This window comes from Neofelis nebulosa, chromosome 9 (genome assembly GCF_028018385.1).
Source record: "Neofelis nebulosa isolate mNeoNeb1 chromosome 9, mNeoNeb1.pri, whole genome shotgun sequence".
NCBI classification, from domain to species: Eukaryota; Metazoa; Chordata; class Mammalia; order Carnivora; family Felidae; genus Neofelis; species Neofelis nebulosa.
Window position 1 is genome coordinate 96,111,439 of NC_080790.1, and position 18,547 is coordinate 96,129,985.

Consider the following 18,547-nt stretch of genomic DNA (forward strand, 5'->3'; position numbering starts at 1 on the left):
TTAAATTAGGGTTCATGAAAAGACATCAAACATGTTGAAATTTTCAGTAGTTTCAGCTCTTCTACACAACAACCACATTGGTCTTTCAAAAACGTAAATCAGATTCTGTCACATTCCTGCTTCTCTCCACTGACTTTGCATTATGCCAACCAAATTTGAACTTTATTCTGTGGCTTACATAGTGCTTTATGATTTAGCTTCAGCTTATGTTGTCAAATTCAAAAATGCTGTTTCAGCCACTTTTTGTTGGGGTTCTGCATTAGATATTATTTGAACAAAATCATTGTGATCATTTAAAAATGTTTGAAAAGTATTATTTTAGTAGTTAGGATATTTTTGTAAAAGACCTCATGTGTAAATTAGGGGTGCTGACATTTCTTGATGAGGAGTCATTGTCATTTCTCCCAAAGGAATATGATTGGTGGGTTAAGTTGAAACAGAAAGGTCAGAGGAGTCAGTAGTGACAGCCCCTTCTGGTAGATCCTGGATGTGCAGGGTAGGAAGGATATGGCTAGTCCCACGCCTCCCTACCCTTGCCCATGGGCAGAGAGCAAGGAGGGGAGCAGGAACACCCAGAGTCCTGGTTCTCTGCCTGAATGTCAAGCAAGGGAGTGATATGACTGGTTTGTACTTCACAGAGATTATTCTGGACTCCTTCCAAGGATTATTCTGGAATCCGAATGGATTTGAAAATGTAACAGTGGTAGTGTAGAGTGGGAGGTTGGGCCTGGAGACAGATTAATTAGGAAGTGGTCAAACGAATATAGAATTTAAAAATGATGAGCAGTAAGATGATGGCACTGGGAGCAGGATACTGGAAGAGGAGAGATTTAAGCAATTTCAAAGCATTGAATGTTATCACTAGGTCTTCTTGAGCAATAAGAGGTATAGAGAATGTTTCAGCACTTACCCTTGAAATTGTAGCTACTCATCACTGAACTTGAATCACTCGTGAGCTATAAGCAGTCATCCTTTGTGTTTCTGTTTTATTCTTTGAAAGTATAATACGGACACACAGACCTTGATGATAAACTTAGGGTATGTGTTAAGAGGTCAGTCTCCTGAGTAGCCAGTTTTCCCTTGTTGCTTCAGAACGCGTTTCTTGAAGCTTCTCGACCCTTTAGCCCTATTTAAAACTCTCTCAATATATCCCTGATAACACCCTGGAGCTTTCATCATTGAGCTTTTATCTGAAGCAGTAACTGTACTGGCCTACTGGGTTGTCTTTGTCGTATCTGCCCCAGTTCCAAAAATGCATGGAAGATATCCCTATATAATAGGCTGGACTTGCACCCATGGTCTCATTGATTTCCTAAATAAACGCAGAAATAGAGGTGCGAAAGTAGAGCCGTTTGTGTCCTGTGCTCAGATATCTGTAGCCATCATTGCAGATGGAAGCGTCTTTCACAGAATGACGTAGCTTCAGGTGGGTGGAGATTGAGGTGTATAAATAGGGAAGAGAATTAACTCTCATGGATCGTGAAGAGATCCCTCAGTGACAGAAGAGACAAAAGCTTAGTTAACAACACAGTACTGTAAAGCAGTATTTTGCTAAGATTTTGCAGGGAGAAAAATTTACTTGGAAATAACAATCAACTGTAGAATTTTCTCAATTAATAAAAACAAATTAGAAGTCAGCAGCCAACACTGGGGTATTCCTGGAATGAGTTTTCTAGAAAGTAACATAAATGTATGTAAATTTAGGATCATCTTTCTATTTTAAAGTCTATCAGAGTGGAAATGAAACGATCAAGTGAGAAGAAATAAGACTTTGAGAACCCAAAATATTATTTAAAAAATATGATTTTACAGGGTAGAAAAGGGAGTTTTCATATTTTATACTTAAAATCATTTTCCCATTTTAATATATGTCATGTTTTCAGTTGAGTTTGATTTTTTTGTGGTTCATTGTAAAATACATAAGTCTTAAATGTTGGTCTGTTACTAAAAGTGATCCCAACATCCAGACTTGTAAGACAAAACAGGGATATCATAAATCTCTGTTTTATAATCAGCCTATTGTCTAGCCATTAGAGGCTTGAATTTTTATGTGTGCTTAATAGAAGTGGCTGTATTCTGCAACCTTAACAATTATTAGTATATACTTGAGAAGCCCTGACTGTCTGCCAAAAGAATTACTTACTGTAAGTAAACCTTGTTTCTTTTCCAGAAGAAAATTGCACAGAAAACCTTCTAATGAAAGAAACTTTTCTCATTTAAGTAAGAAGAAATGTCTCTGATAATTAGTTTAACTTTTGGTCCACATGCCTAAATGGATCATGGTGGTTGTCCCAGAACTTATATGTTCTTCTGGAAACACATATTACATTAATTATAAAAAAACAAGAAAGCACTTACTGTAGAGAATACAGTTAAATTCAGTTTTTTAATCCGTGAACTGTGCACCTGTGACTAGTACCATTTCCTTCTTATGAGAGTTCTCAAAAAGTCACTAGACCGGTGCTAAAAGACTTTGTTCCTGCAGAGAGAACCTTATAAAAATCTTCCTTATTTCTTAGTAAGGTCAGTAATAGCAAATAATTTAAAATGTTCTAACATTTATTAGTTTTATCTTAGAAAAAAAATCCAAGGTGAATTTCCTCCTTTCACCTCTGGGTGGCACACTTGCCTGCATAACTCACTGTGTAGCTCACCCTCCACCACTGGCCTTTGAAATGGCCCCAAGGCCCATGGCCCTGGGAGCATGATTGTGTGGCATAGTCATTTTACAAATGCTTCCCTAAATATGAGAGTATCAAAATTATGTCAGCAGTGACTAAAAAAGTGTTGAAGTGGAAATAAGCTCTAAGATGTTAAAAATCTTTTATTTCCAGACCTATGGGTCCTTATAGTAATTGAAAACTTTTTTTTTTAATTAAAGAAACCTATTTGTGGGGCACCTGGGTGGCTCAGTCAGTTAAGCATCTGACTTCAGCTCAGGTCATGATCTCACAGTTCATGAGTTTGAGCCCCATATCAGTCTCTGTGCTGACATCCTAGAGCTTGGAACTTGCTTCAGATTCTATGTCTCCCCCTCTCTCTGCCCTTTCCCTGCTCACACTCTGTCTCTCTCTGTCTCTCAACAATAAATATATGTTAAAAAATTTTTTTAAAAACCTATTTGTAAAATAGATGTCTCACAGACTGTGTTCTATGATACAATCGTATAAAACCATGGTTACATTTAATATGGTGGCCAATTCATTATGAAAACAAATATAGTCATTTCTGTATTTAAAATATTAATAGTAATACATTTTGAACAGCCAAAATGCATCACATTCCAAACCAACGTTTTTGTTTGGACCAGTTTTAGCTAGTCTATTAACTTAATAATTTAATAGCTAAAACAGTGACCTTATCAAGTAGTATTTTCCCAAGTTCATGTGTAGTCTGAGTTTATTAGTTTATTAGTATGATTGAAAAATCATATAGTTTTATTAGTATGATTGAAAAAATGCTTTGAAATAGCTGTACTTTTCCTCCACTCTGAATTAAAAAAAAATTGATCCTGTTACTGGTTTAGAAAGAAAATAATTTGGATTGTAAGGGCTTTCAAAATAACTATACATCATGAATAAAATTTGGGGTGACTTGTGGGACTGATTGCCCAGCCTTCCTGTGAAGGGTCTTCCACTTGGCTTCCTTCTGCCTAGCTCCTTTGTATCTGGTTGGCTGGTGAGGGTAGAGGGTCTTTATTTCCCCGACTCCCACCGTGCCAGACTCTGTGCTGGCACCTGCGTGATGTTTTCCCACTGGTTTGTCTCTGCAATTCAGTTAGATAAATATCATAACACACTGTTTAAATAACAAAGGTTCAAAAAATATCAAGAACTTTTGCCCAATGCCACACACTAAAAAGGCTGTTAGAATTCACAGGAAAGGCGTGGTTTATTCCACAGGGTATGTCTTCCCCATTGATTCACAGCTAACAGGCCTGTCAGACAGTTGTTTGTTCTGTTCCTTCCTCCTTCTGTCTTGTTCTACCTGGGCTCCAGCCTTGGTCCCCCCCACCTCAGACTCCTCCTGACTAGAGCGCCCTCCCACTTCCAACCCGAGATAGGTTTCCACAGCTGCCTCCCCAGCTCCTCACCATCTTTCAACTGCTCTTCTAAAGCTGTTCCTCGTTGTTCTTAGTTTTTCCTAAAGCCTCAGCAGCTTTTTCACCTCAGTCTTCCCCAAAATATTTGGACATGAAAAGAGCTATGATTTAGATTTATTAAAAACAGTTCCTATTAATTTCATCATTATTTAAAACATATGGAAAGATCAATATGTGTAAAATGGAAAGGGACAGTTGAGGAAAGGAATTTTATTTTCATGTTTCTAAGAACATATATCAAAGACTGGAACGTTTTCTTTGCTTAAAATAAGCAAACTATTTTTTAACAATGACTTACAGATTTAATGTCTTAATGTAATTTGTTACACATCAAAGTTAAATTCTCTTTTAAGTGCAAAGCCTACATTAATGTAAAATTATTGCAAATTTGCATATAGAAATTTTGGGAAATATAGGTCTTTGTCATTTCCATCTATAATTTTGTATTATCCTACTTTGTAATGCACAAAAAAGCATGGGGCCTGAGGTGGAAAAATGTGTATTTTTCAGCCCTGAGGTAACCATCTAATGACAAATTTGAATTATAACAGGATAAAGTCATGATTTAATGTAATATAGTATGATATAGTGTAATAGTTAAGAGCATGGGCTTCAAGACAACCTGTCTGAGCTCCAGCCTTGGCTATACCTTATCATTTGACTTCACTATGCCTTTCTCCCCTTATATGTAAAATGCAGGTAATTGTGGTGCTTACCATAAGGGTTATTTGAAGACTTTGTGGAGCTAAAATATATAACGTACTCAATTCAGAGCCTGGACAAAACAGCCCTCAGTAAACATGAGCCCTTGTAATGACACTGAAGAGTATGAGGAAAAGAACATACTCTGTTATCGTAAAATGTTAATATTTTTCTTTCCCTGTGTATTTTCTCACTTTTGAACATACTCGTTTGACTACAAGATATAATTAGGCATTGTGGAATTTCAGAACAGATGGAGAAATATCCTCTCCCCTTGCTGTGGGTCAGACCTAAGTAAAATGTTGATTTAACCCTCTTGGGATTCAGAATCATTGGCCACTGGCTCACTTTCTACCCACTCCTCACCCTGCCCAGTGTGCCATCTGTATGATGGGAACTAAAAAGCTGAACTCTGCATGTCCCCAGCTCCTGTGGCTGGGTTGACACCCACTATGGTCCTGTCCAACAGGGGCACCTACATGGTGGTTCTGGAAAGTACGCATAGGGAGTGGTGAGCGGCAGCTGTCACGGGGGTTCTGCTCAGGCACCTGTGTCATGGCGGCAAGGGCAGACAGTAGCTCTCCTGGAACCACTCTGTGGTATAGCTGGACGTTTCTGCTCACCACCTCGTTCCTGGACATGAAGCGTTCATACTGGGTTCCCTGGCACTTCTAGAAACTCTGTAAGCCATCCAGTGCCCTGATATAAATACCCTTTGTCCTCATCTCAGCCAAGTGGATTCTGTTGTCTGCAAGTAAAAACGTGGCTCAGGCAGGGAGCGTTCTGCATGCTACCATGCTGGGTGCTGGTGATACGTGATCAAAATCAAAACTGTTCATATTTCAGTCGCTAAATACACGCTAAATGCTACAGCATTTCTTTTTGCCCTCCCTTAATTTTAGCCATTTGTTTTGTAGCCAAGAATATTTCACTTGTTTCAGGAACCTTTTGCTTTTATTTAACTTTATGTTTTACTGAACCTTTTGCCATACCAGAAAACATAATTTTAAACATCATATATGGAGTAATGTTCTTAGAAGTCAAAATAGCTCCTGATTTTCTTAACGGATGTAACAACCTCCTCTCCTGAGGTATATGATGGAATAATATAATAATAAACAGTCGTTTGTAAAAAGATCCCAAGGGGCCCCTCAATGAGCATAAGACTCAGCAGTGAGCTATGAAAGCAAGGTGCAGGGGTGATACTTGTAAATTGGCCATACCTGACTCTTTTAATAACCCCAGACAGCCTGTATCATGCAGTGATATGTAATAATTGCATCACCTTTTCTCAGACAAAGAGTTATTCTTTGCTGAAAAGTTAGACTTATAACTAGAACTGTGTGTTGGATACACATACATTTATAAATATATTTAAAGCTAAACATAAATGAGTGTTCAATTTCAGGAAAAGTGCAGAATTAAGATGGCAAATTAGGAACCTTGTTTATCTCATATCCAAGGAAGTAATTCTAATAAACCTTTAAGGCACTTATTCTCTACAGCAAGTGATTCTTACCAAGGTTTAAATTCTTGATATTTGGAGTCAGTGCTACCAAGATAAACTGCATATTTATAAATGTAAAGGTCTAACTGATGTTTAGAGGATTAAATGGTAACCTTGGTGTATATCAGAGGAGGAACTCTAGAAGGCTAACTTAAAAGTTTCATTTGAAAACAATGTTTTAAAACTATAGGGTGTACAGTGAGTAGAAACAGGACTAATCCCAGACCTTATTCCTAAGGTTTTTAAGAACAGGGAAATGTATCTTCTAAGACATAATGATATAAGGTAGCTTCAAAATATATTCAACATTTGACTTTTATGGATGACAGACCACATATTGGGAGATGACAGACCTAGGAGATAGACTCAGCATTATCTCCCACTGGCCATGGGGCCCTTGCCTGAGCACACGAGACCAATGAATGAGTTGGACTAGAGGACCTCTCAGGCCCTCTCCTATTGAGCATTCTTGGATCCTCTGATCTATTTTTAGGCATTTTGTTATTAGGGTCACATTGTTTTTTCCTGAAGATAGCAAAAGGTTCGATAATCTTTACATGTTGAGTATTTTTTCTCACCATTGTAACTACCTAGTCAGGTTCTAAGGGTGTAGACAGCGGTCTGATACATGTAAGTGAGTAGGTACAGGATCATTCAGCTTGTGCAAGAGCCAAATAAGTGGTACACACATTATAAGAATTGAACTGGGTTGAATACCCTTGTAGCCGAATTGGTTCGAAAGCAGCTCACAGAGGAGGTGGAATCGTTTTGAGCAGACTTTTCAGGGATGGATAGGATTTAAACTGTAGGATGAGAAGCAGGATGGAATTTTGCATGTCTGAGGTACAGACCTTCTCAAGCCATGTTCAAGGAACAGTGACCATAAGCGGTTTGTGTGTAGTGCCAGACATGTGCTTGGAAATAATGTATGGACATAAATCTAGGCAGCCCTGTAGGGAACCTTGATTCAGCATCATTTTCATCCCATAGGTATGGGGAGCCATTGAATGTTTTGAAGCACAAAACTCAACATTGCCAAAAAAGCATTTTAAGAAGCCTAAACCATAGTGGTTGCGTGGGATGGATTATAGTCAGGAAGGAGTGATGGCAACAAACACAGAAAGGGAATTGCTGTCGTAGCCAAAGGCAAGGTAATGAGGGCCTCACAAGGACTAAGAAACAGATGGCGTTTGTGTGAATAAACTTATTTATTTATATGTGCATATATATGTAATGTGTATACTTCTGTGTGTGTGTGTGTGTGTGTGAGAGAGAGAGAGAGAGAGAGAGAGAGAGAGAGAGAGTATTTCAGAGAGGTTGGATATAGTGCTGAGAGGCAAGTGCCTGAGAAGATAGAGCCTGCTGGCACTATTCCCATTATATCTCAAAGCAAAAATTAATTCAGAAAGGCAAGAAGATGAATTGAGAAAAAGTGGGGGCAAGGTAGGATGGGACCCCTCTCTTTGTCATGGGCACTGCAGCACAAGGTCAGGTGAAACAGGTGTATGGAGAATACACTGAGGTAGGTGTTAGGAAATAGAAATGTGTTGGAAAGATCTCCAGGCACATTTCCTCTCCTCTTAAGAGAACATATCATATCATCTATTGGAATTTGAACAGTGATGTCCAAACTACAAATTTATTTATGCTTATTAACCTAGATTTTCTAAAGGTCTCTATTACCTTACGTTTTTGTTAGCTAATTTTGTTACTATTTGTTTTTGAAAGCACTTTGACACTTAAAAAAAGCTTTTATTTTTCTAAAAATAGTATTTATGAGTTTGAATTTACTTTTTTTTAATTAATGGGATTTTATTGAATAGAAGAGTTTACTACAGGAATAAATAAACTAAAACTGTAAGTTTGACTTAGTTTTGATGGAAGAATAATGTTTACAAGGATAGGTGATATATGTGAACCGTCTCCTGACATGTATTAATAAGTTAATAATAATTCTTATTATGTGCTTATTGTACAAATTCAGAGTAATAAAATGTAGACTCGATCACATAGTTAGTGTTATACCACCAAGTAACATCCACTGGTTCCTGCGTGTTTCCCATACGGTTTCATGAGAATGTATAAGCCATAGATTAGTCAAGTTTTACCAAAGAAAATTTTATTATAACTTTGCTTAGCTATCACTGACCACGGAGACTTAAGACAGATGACTGAACCAAAATAATAAACGAAATAAAACAAAATAAACGAAATAAAACAAAATAAACGAAATAAACAAAAATAAAATTTTGTTCTTTTCTTTCACAGCTGTAAAACCAGTAATTATTTTCATTAAACTGTAGACTGAGCTCACTTACCCCTCATACGCCGCAGTTAAGGAAAGTAGAAATATGTAGAAGGTAACAGATGGGAGAGGCTTCAGTTAGGAGGTCTAACACATGTGCAGTGAGCCTGCTTCACAGCTTTAAAAAGTGTAAGACGATAGCAGCAGAGGCTGACCTGGAGAGGGAGAGGTTTACCTGAGGCCAGAGACTTGAGTTTTCTTTGATTTCCCTTTTTGGAGTTAAAGGTATAAAGACTTTCTTTCAAATAAATGCTATCAGTGAAGAATATGAATTATGATTTTAAATACGAGTTTAGCCATATGTGTTTAATAAGCACATGCTACACAAAATAAAGCGTAAAAATGCAATATAATAGCAACTCAGTGTATGTGGAAAATTGAAAGATTTTGTTCTTACTAAACTGTTACCATATGGTAAAGCATATAAGCTGACCTACATCCTTCAGTAGAAAAAATTGTTCTCTTGTGCCCTGAGGTCTCTTTTTGGAAGGAAACCCTACTGTGGCCTCTAACAAGGCCCAAGTCACCAGAATTTCCTTTAGTAGACTCACTGGAGTGCATCTTGTCTTTTCCCAGATGGAATAGACACTCAATAAATATGTTGATTGATTGAAACTAGAAACAAAAGGAAGACTTCCTTAAATCCATGTGGCATCATGGGGAAGATTGGATGACCAAAATAGCTGAGCTGAACCGTTCTGGTTGAGACTTTGGCCCCAACGATCAATTAATTGCAGAGCTGACGTGAACTTTCTGTAGTGGTGATGCAGCCATCATTCATTACCCTAGAACAATGATTCTTGGGACCAGGGGTGGTGGTGGTGGCTGCTCCGTCCCGTCTAGGGACACAGAGCAATGTCTGGAGATACTTTGGTTGTCACAAGAGGGGAAGGGGATGCACTGGTATCTAGCAGGTGGAAGCCAGAGATGTCGTTAAACATTCTACAATGTACAGGACCACAATAAAGAATTTACGGTTCAGTGTCAATAGTGCTGTGCTGGGGGAACCCTGCCCTACAATAGTACCTGTGCTGATGACACCAGACTAGAAGAGCCAGCCTATGTAAATTAAATGACAAAACCCAGCAATCAAACAAGAATGAAAGACTAGCTGTCTCAACTTAAGCAGGGAAATTAAACCCTACAAAAATTTAACCAGGGAGATTAAAGAGAGGCGAATGTTTTAGGTGGAACATTATGAAAATTGCCAGTAGTGGACTGTTTTTCAAAAGTGGGGTTCAATTTCATAGGATTCAATTTATTTTTAAAAAAGAAAAACAATTTAAGAACTCAAGCATGGAGCCATCACATTAATTCAGAGTTACCAGGACAAATGCCTGAGGTGCATTTGGTCCGGAAGCCCAGTGTGAATGAGTGGTGTGGTCTGAAGTCACAGAGCCTGAAGCACTGCAAGTGTGAGTGGAGGCAGGGAGGCAGGGAGGAGTTGGGGTGGCTGTGCTCCCCTATGCACGCTGCCAAGTGACTGAGAGGAGGAAGGATGGCGAGAGAACAGCTTGCGTGGTGAGGAGTTGCCTTCTTTCAAATGTCTGGAGCCCTGCCTGTGGGGAGAGGGAGGTCAGGCTGTCTTACTTCCAGAGTAGGGACTGATGGTAGACTCCAGCTCACCACCAGAGGCCCTTTCTAACCAGGTGTCCTGTTCGCACCTGGCATGTGATTGGGGGTTTATAAGCTTCTCAGGCTCTGTCTCATCCAAGGCCAGCTGTTTGGGCCACCTCCTGGCAACCTGGGGAAAAGAGCTTGAGCCCTGGCCTTGCCTCCTCGAGTCAGTGAGCACATAGCCTCTTCTGGCTTGACCTGCTTCATCTGGGAAATGGGGTTGTAATGGCTCTCTTTGGAGCTCTGGAAAGGTGAGGACACTTATGCCTTCAGTAGGTGCTAGTATGGTCACTACAGAAGGGATTCTCTTGTTTGGAAAATCACTTGTTGACCTGCAAGAGCTTCTTTTCCCATTTAGAATTCCATTAAGATTTTAAGAAATTCACATTTTTCTTCAGGCAGAGAACTGAGACAGAGAGGTGGCTTCTAGAGGCATTACAAATACCAAATTGTACTTAGTTCTTAACTCCCATGTGTAAAGGATCGATTTTTGAATATAAGAGATTTTAAATCATGACTGTGGTTTATAATCCATGAAGGATAGGTTTGGATACAAGGAAATAATGTCCAAAAAAGCCTTCTAAATTGCAAGTTTTGTTTCTGTGAGAAAGTGCTCTCCTTGTGGGGAATAATCTCTTTTTGTCTGTTAATTCCTTTTTAATACATAACAATAAGTGGGAGTGTGGTAATTGCAGATTGTTCAGCTATTAATGCTATTTACAGGAACACATTTTAGAGAGAACATTGTTTTCTGAAGAAACAATAAACAATGGCTTGTCTTTTGTTCTCCCATGGAAAAATATTCTTTGGTAGGTATTTTTGGGCTAGAGAAATTTTAGAAGAAGAGAATCTTTTTGTAGTAAGACATTAAAATAAATTACCTGCCTTCCCCCACCCCCCTACTAGAGTCTCACATTGAATGTGTGCAGCATGGTCCTTTTGTTAAGACCCAGGCCGTTTGTGTCACCTATTTGCTTCCCTCCTCTGGATCCCCATGGAGTGCTAGGCTGTCCCCCTGCAGGAGCACTATGCACTTGGTCTGCCCTCAGTCTCAGCTTCGCAGAGCTGTCCTCTACCCCTGAGGGGTCATTGCTGGAAGGCAGGGGCTATGCTTTATTCCACCTCATTCCCCTCACAGCAGCTGATGTGGTACCTGCAACTGAGTTAGTTAGCACTCAAGAATTTTGTCAATTTACTGTGAAATGTTCTTGAGATTATCAAAACGATATGGGTTTCATTTCGGACTCCCTTTTTAATGAGTGGGTATTAACTCTGTTCCAAGTTTTATTTTTCAGCTGATCCTAGAAAAATTAATATTTTAATAAGACCATAATTTAAAAGGCCCACTATAATTTAATACAAACACCGATGTATACGGCTTCAGAATTTACAAAATCCTTTCTGGTCTGTCTCTGTTGCATTGTGAGAGCACCGTGGGGCAGGTTGTGTTTTCACTCTCATTTACAGGTGTTGAAATTGCTGCCCAGGAGACAAACTCCTGCCCAAGATCAGAGAGCAAAGTAGTTGTACCTTTTAGGAGTTTTCTATCCAAATCCTTCCTCTTCCTTTTTCCTCATTCTTCCCAACATCTGCCTAAAAGCAACTTTGTTTAAAGAAAGTGCTTTCGGGATACCTGGGTGACTCAGTCAGTTAAGCATCCAACTTTAGCTCAGGTCATGATTTCATGTTTCGTGAGTTCGAACCCCATATCATGCTCTCTGCTGTCAGCACAGAGCCCACTTCAGATCCTCTGTCCTCTTTCTCTCTGCCCCTGCCCTGCTTTCTCTCTCTCTCTCTCTCTCTCTCTCTCATTCTCTCTTTCTTTCAAGCATAAATAAACATTAAAAAAAAGAAAGTACTTCTGAAGCCCCCCCCAAGTGAATTTCATTATGTGTAAATCAAAAACCAAAATGTTAAATAGATATTCCTAGAATTCGAAGCACCGAGCCATTTGTCAACCCATTAGAGGTATTGGAATTATTCTAGATGGTCTAATTCCTTTCCTTTACCTCTTTCCTTCCTGCTGTGCTGGGATTCAAGTGCACTGGGGTCTCCCTCGTGAACAAACCGGCCAGGGGCTGTCTCAGGTTTGCTGAAACTACTGCTTTGTTAATGCTTCTAACCCGTGGTTTCCTCAGAAGTGGGTGGACAGCTAGCTCCCTTGGGGAATTTTCTCTCAGATTTAAGCCATCTTGAGAGCTCATTGTCCAAACACATTAAATTGCAAAAAAAGAAGAAGAACACGTTATATGTCTGTTGCCCAAGATGAAACTAAAACGTTACCTGTTGGGACTGCTCTACATGTTATGTCCAGTCCTCCAACACATTGGTGCAGTAGGTTTGTAGACCCCCAGAATTGAATGACCAGCACATTGCCCATATTTCTCTTCCTTTCTTTTTTCTTTTTTTTTTTTTTTTTTCAACATTTTTTATTTATTTTTGGGACAGAGAGAGACAGAGCATGAACGGGGGAGGGGCAGAGAGAGAGGGAGACACAGAATCGGAAACAGGCTCCAGGCTCCGAGCCATCGGCCCAGAGCCTGACGCGGGGCTCGAACTCACGGACCGCGAGATCGTGACCTGGCTGAAGTCGGACGCTTAACCGACTGCGCCACCCAGGCGCCCCTCTTTTTTTTTTTTTTAATATAGAGCACAAAATGTGGAAAGCTTCGATTTTGCTCCCACGTGTAGGTGGAGTAATTTTACTTACAAGGAAGCAAACTAGAGAGTGTGCATTTTGTGTTATCCTACAATGAAAAGAATGGATAATAATCATATTCCAAAACTTATTTCCTTTCCAGTATGAGAACACACCAGAAGACACCGAATAGCTTTTCCTTTTTAACTTGTTCCTGGTCATGGGCTAGGAGAGAATGGAGAACTCCATGCCACCAGGCAGGCTCACCTTCATCCACACTTGAGAGCCAGGCTTCCCAATTTCAGCAAGGGAGAAGGAAATACTTTTAAATTCACTAGACACTCATCTTTAACAGCATCAAAAGCTCTAAGGCTTTTAGCAGAGTTGAGGCTTCAAGTAAATGAACATGGAAGTCACAAATTATGTGGGAAAAATAGGGATCCTGGTTTCTTGTTGGAATCCTGGGAGATTTCTTGGTGTTTTTTCCATAGAATCCTTCTAACAGTGCGTATGCTTCACTTCCATGGGTGCATGCACAGACCCATGCAATTTCTATCCAGGGGTTTCCTAAGAATATTTTGATGGGAGACTCATTTCTCTTTAGAGCATAGCATTTTATACCCAGTTCCCTCATTTGATAATATTTCTCTGAGAATGATCTGCGTATATTTTGGAGGCACATTTTTTTAAAAGTTTATTTATTTTGAGAGAGAGAGAGAATCCCAAGCAGGCCTCACACTATCAGTGTGGAGCCCAGTATGGGCCTTGAACCCATGAACGGTGAGATCATGACCTGAGCCAAAATCAAGAGCCAGATACTCAACCGCCTGAGCCACCCAGGTGTCCCTTGGAAGCACATGTTTAAGCCAGAGCATTTTAATGACTTCACTTGAAAGTATAGCTCTAAAAAGTATTAACTGCATTTATAAATGATTATTAGGCAAAGTGAATGAGATGAAAGAATAATTTGTGTTTCAGAGCTAAATAATGGCCTCAGGATGATGCTCTGGGTCTACATATGAGGCCCGTTATTCACGGATGTCAAATGGTGCTTCACTGACCCTGCATTAACATTTTCTCTTCCTAAAGAATAGGAGCGTGCTTGGGTTTGTGTCCAGACCTTGGGGGCAATTTCTGGCCTTCATTGATCTCCTACTCCATCTCTGTAAGTGAAAGAATTGAATGATGATCTCTTAGATCTTTCTTCTCTAGGTTTTCACAGTTCCAGAGGAACACAAGAAATATCCTTGTTACCCAAATTCAGTAGAGAGATGTTTTCCCTACTGAATGTTCCATACTTTATGCTAAGGTAGTGCAAGTGTACAATCTGGATTCTAGCATGAGAGTGACATGAGTATTCTTCTTGACACCATTGGCAGTGTTGACTGAGACTTCACTGCACCTTGCAGCCATGGCATTAGGCTATACCTGAACATGTTAATAAGCCTGTGGTTTCATCTAAACCACATTTCTTTTGTATATTCTAAGAATATATTTCCAGCTGATGCATTCCTGAGACAGGATGCACAGTATACCTGGGGAGAGTATGGCTGCCTGTTCCTGTGGTACCTATATTAATTATAGGAGCACATGTTTTACTCATTGCAGTAATTCCTACCTTAATGATATTACTTGCACAATTATGCTCTATAAGCACACTTCTAACTATCCTGTTACCTGTGATGTCAGTTACTTTTTGCTTCTGCTTCTGCTTCTGCTCCAGAACCTTGTAAAAGCTGAGGAGGAGTGGGGTGGAGGAACCAGTGGAGAGACTTGAGCTGGCTGCCTCAGAAAAAGCAGATTTGAACATCCTCCTATCCCACCCCATCCACCCCACTCCCGGGCCCTTATAAATTCTTGGGATGTACAAACACCTCTCTGCGTCAACTTGGCCCCCAGGTTTTGTCTCATTTCAGAGTGCTGCATCTATTTGCTCTGAGTGCACCTCATACACACGGGAGTCAGATGCAGCTATGACACTTTTGCTGTCATTACTCACCAGCAGACCTCATTTGCTGAAGTCCCATGTCAGGAGTTAATAACTGCTCTGAGCATCTGCATCAATCTCATTAAACCAGCCTGTTGTACAAACTGTAATGTTGGAGATTTGAGGCTTATCAGGGTCACAACTAAGACAGTCATTACATAGTCAGGCTGTGGTGTCTTCAAGGCATGATTGGTACAGCCGGTAAGTCACTTCTGTCTACAACCCTCCAGCAGTTTTTTTCACCTTATGGAATAATGAATGTGTTGAATTTCCTGGTGGGGTTGCCGTCTCCCTGTTAGTCTCCCCAGTGAGCTGTGAAATGCCCATTATAGGAAGCATACATTGAAAGCAGCTCCCCCCATCCATGGGGTGCAAGAAGGGTGTTGTGTTGGTCAGAGTAAAAGGGGCTTTAGGTTCTGTTCATATTGCTGAGGACTTAGGGCTGAGAGAACAACTCAGTTCATATGACAGAGGGTGAGTTCTTACTCAGTGCATCTGATCTCCAAGCACCCTGAACATCCTTGCTCTAATTTGCTAATCCCCAAAAATATTTTGAGAAAAGGCTACTTGAGGTGTGGATACCACATCACAGGCTCTGGGTTTCTTCCCACCCCGGAAACAACAGGTCTTTCCATTTTAGACTTCCACAATTTCCCAAGATCAGGAAGGATGTCCATTCACAGTGCTTCTATTCAGTGGTGTACTGGAGATTACAGCCAGAGCATTCGGGTAGGAAAATGAGATAAAAAGAATCCAGTCTTGAAAGCAAGTAGGAAAGCTATCTATATTCACAGGCAATATAATCTTGTATATAAAAACCCCAAGGAATCGCAACATTCACAAAAATCCCCTATTAGAATAAATTCATTAATTCAGCAAGATTACAGGATCTATATAGAAAATTAACTATGTTTCTGTGCACCACAGTGGACAGTTTGAAAATGAAATTAAGAAGACAGTTTCATTCATAGCATCAAATGAATATTTGAACAAAATATTTAGGAATAAATATAACCTAGGAAATGAAAGAGATACACTGAAAACCAAAAAACATTGCTATAAGAAATTAAAGAAGACCAAAATAAGTCAAAAAATGACCCGTGTTCTTGGATTGGAATGCTTAATATTGTTAAGATGACAATACTCCCCAAATTCATCTGCAAATTCAATGGGATCCTTATCAAAATTCCAATTTTTACAGAAATGGAAAAAGCTGATCCTAAAATTCTTAGGCAATTGCAAGGAACCTTGGATAGACAAGACAATCTTGAAAAAGAACAAAGCCAGAGGACTCAGAGTTCGCTATTCAAAACTCACTGCAGGGTCACCTGGGTGGCTCAGTTGGTTGAGCATCTGACTTTGGCTCAGGTCATACTCTCACTCATGACTTGAGGGTTTGAGCCCCACGTCAGGCTCTATGCTGACAGCTCAGAGCCTACGCCCTGCTTCCGATTCTGTGTCTCCCTCTCTCTATTCCCCAATCCCGGTTCATGCTCTGTCTCTCTCTCAAAAATGAAGATGAAAAAAGTTTAAAAAAAAAAACTCGCTGCAAAGCTACAGTAATCAAAATGGTGCTGGTGCTGGTAAAAGGTTGGATATATAGATAATGGAATAGAACTAAAAGTCCAGAAATAAACCTATATATCTCTAGTCATCTGATTTCCAACAAGGGTGCCAAGACAGCTTAGTGGGAAAACAGTAGTCTCTTCAACAAGCAGTGCTGGGACATCTGAATATCCACATGCAAAAGTCTGCAGTTGGATTCCTGCCTCAGACCATATATAGACATTAATTCAAAATGGACCAAAGACCTAAATATAAGAGCTAAAACTATAGAAGTCCTAGATATGACACCAAAAGTACAAGCAACAAAAGAAAAAATGTAAAAATTGTACTTCATCAAAATTGAAAATTTTTGCACAACAAAGTTTACCATCAAGCAAGTGAAAGACAACCCACAGCATGGTAGAATATATTTGCAAATCATATATTTGATTAAGGGTCTAATGCCCAGAATACATAAAAAAGTTTTATAACTAAATAGCCAAAAGACAAACAGCCTCATTTAAAAGTGGGTGAAAGACTTAGACATTTCTCCAAAGAAGATATCATAATGGCCAACAAAGCATGTGAAAAGATGTGAAAAGACTAAAAGATTAGTCACTAGGGAAATGGAAATCAAAGCTACATTGAGATGCCACTTCATACTCTCTAGAGTAGTTATAATAATTTTTAAAAAACACAAAAAAGTAGCATGTTGGCGAGCAAGTGGAGAAATTGGAACCCTCATATATTACTGGTAAGAATGCGAAATGGTGGGGCGCCTGGATGGCTCAATCAGTTGAGTGTCCAACTTCTGCTCAGATCATGATCTTATGGTTCATGAGTTCGAGCTCCACACCAGGCTGTCTGCTGTCATCTCAGAACCTGCTTCAGATCCTCTCTCTCCCTCTCTCTCTGCCCCTACCCAACTCTCTCTCTCTCTCTCTCTCTCTCTCTCTCTCTCTCTCTGTCTCTCTCAAAAATAAACAAAAGAGTATGAAAGGGTGAAGCTGCTGTGGAAAACAGTTCCTCAAAAGTTAAACATAGAATTACCTTATGAACCAGCAATTCCATTCCTAGGTATATACCCCAAAGTATTGACAGTAACTACTCAAACAAAAACTGGGTCACAGATTTTCATAGCAGCACAATCACCAAAAGGTGGAAACAACCTGAATATCCATTAACTGATGATTGGATAAACAAAATGTAGTATATCAACACAGTGGAATACTATTTAGCCACAAAAAGAAATAAAGTATTGCTACATGCTGCAATATGTATGAACTTAAAACACCTGCCCAAATAAGAGAAGCCAGGTTAAAAAAAACAAACAAACAAAAAACAAACAAAAACAAAAAAACGTCATGTGGTGTATGTGTCCGTATCCTGAAATGTCCAGGATGGGCACATCTGTAGAGACAGAAAAGCAGATGAGAGGTTGCCTATAGACAGGAATGGTGAAGGACTGCTAATGGGTAGACAGTTTGATTTTGAAGATGTTCTCAAATTAGATAGTGGTGATAGTGCACAATTTTATGAAAATGCCAAAAACTACTAAAATATACACTTTAAAGGGTGATTTTTTAGTACATGTAAATTATATCTCAATAAAGCTCTCCCTGGTGGTCTAGTGGTTAGGATTCAGCACTCTCAATAAAGCTCTTACAGACAACAAAGTGAAAAAGAAGCAGTTAAGACAATCTGGTGACATACCAACTTCAGTATAAAATAAAATTCATATAGTGTTTCTTAAACTCAGTCAGCCAACCAATCGCTCTTTTTTTCCTGAAGCAGACAGTCCTGATGAGTTTAAAGGCTAGCAAAATTCTTCCTCACAGATGCAGAATTAATTGCAAGCAGTCATAAAAAAACATTCAAGACTGTCTCCTTAGGGCTGAGGGTTGCAGCAACTTTTTCTGCCCTCTGCCTGATGTTCTGTCACTCCTGAAATCCTGATGTCATACAAATAGTCAGAGCCACTCAAGTGGCCATCAGAAATTCATTTCACATTTCTCACTCCCTTTTTCCTTTGTACACTGCTGTCAGGGAAACTGTGTCTTCTCCATAGTATATTTCATGGTGAGAAGTACTAGGTGACTTTGTTTCTCCAGCTACAGAACCCAATTACTCTGTCCTATTTCTCC

At 39.5% G+C, this 18,547-nt stretch overlaps 1 protein-coding gene across 1 annotated transcript in view; it reads left to right on the forward strand.

The window, feature by feature from the left end:
• RALGAPA2 (Ral GTPase activating protein catalytic subunit alpha 2) overlaps positions 1-18,547 on the forward strand; it is a 324,808-nt gene that overhangs the window by 149,862 nt on the left and 156,399 nt on the right. The window lies entirely within an intron of this gene.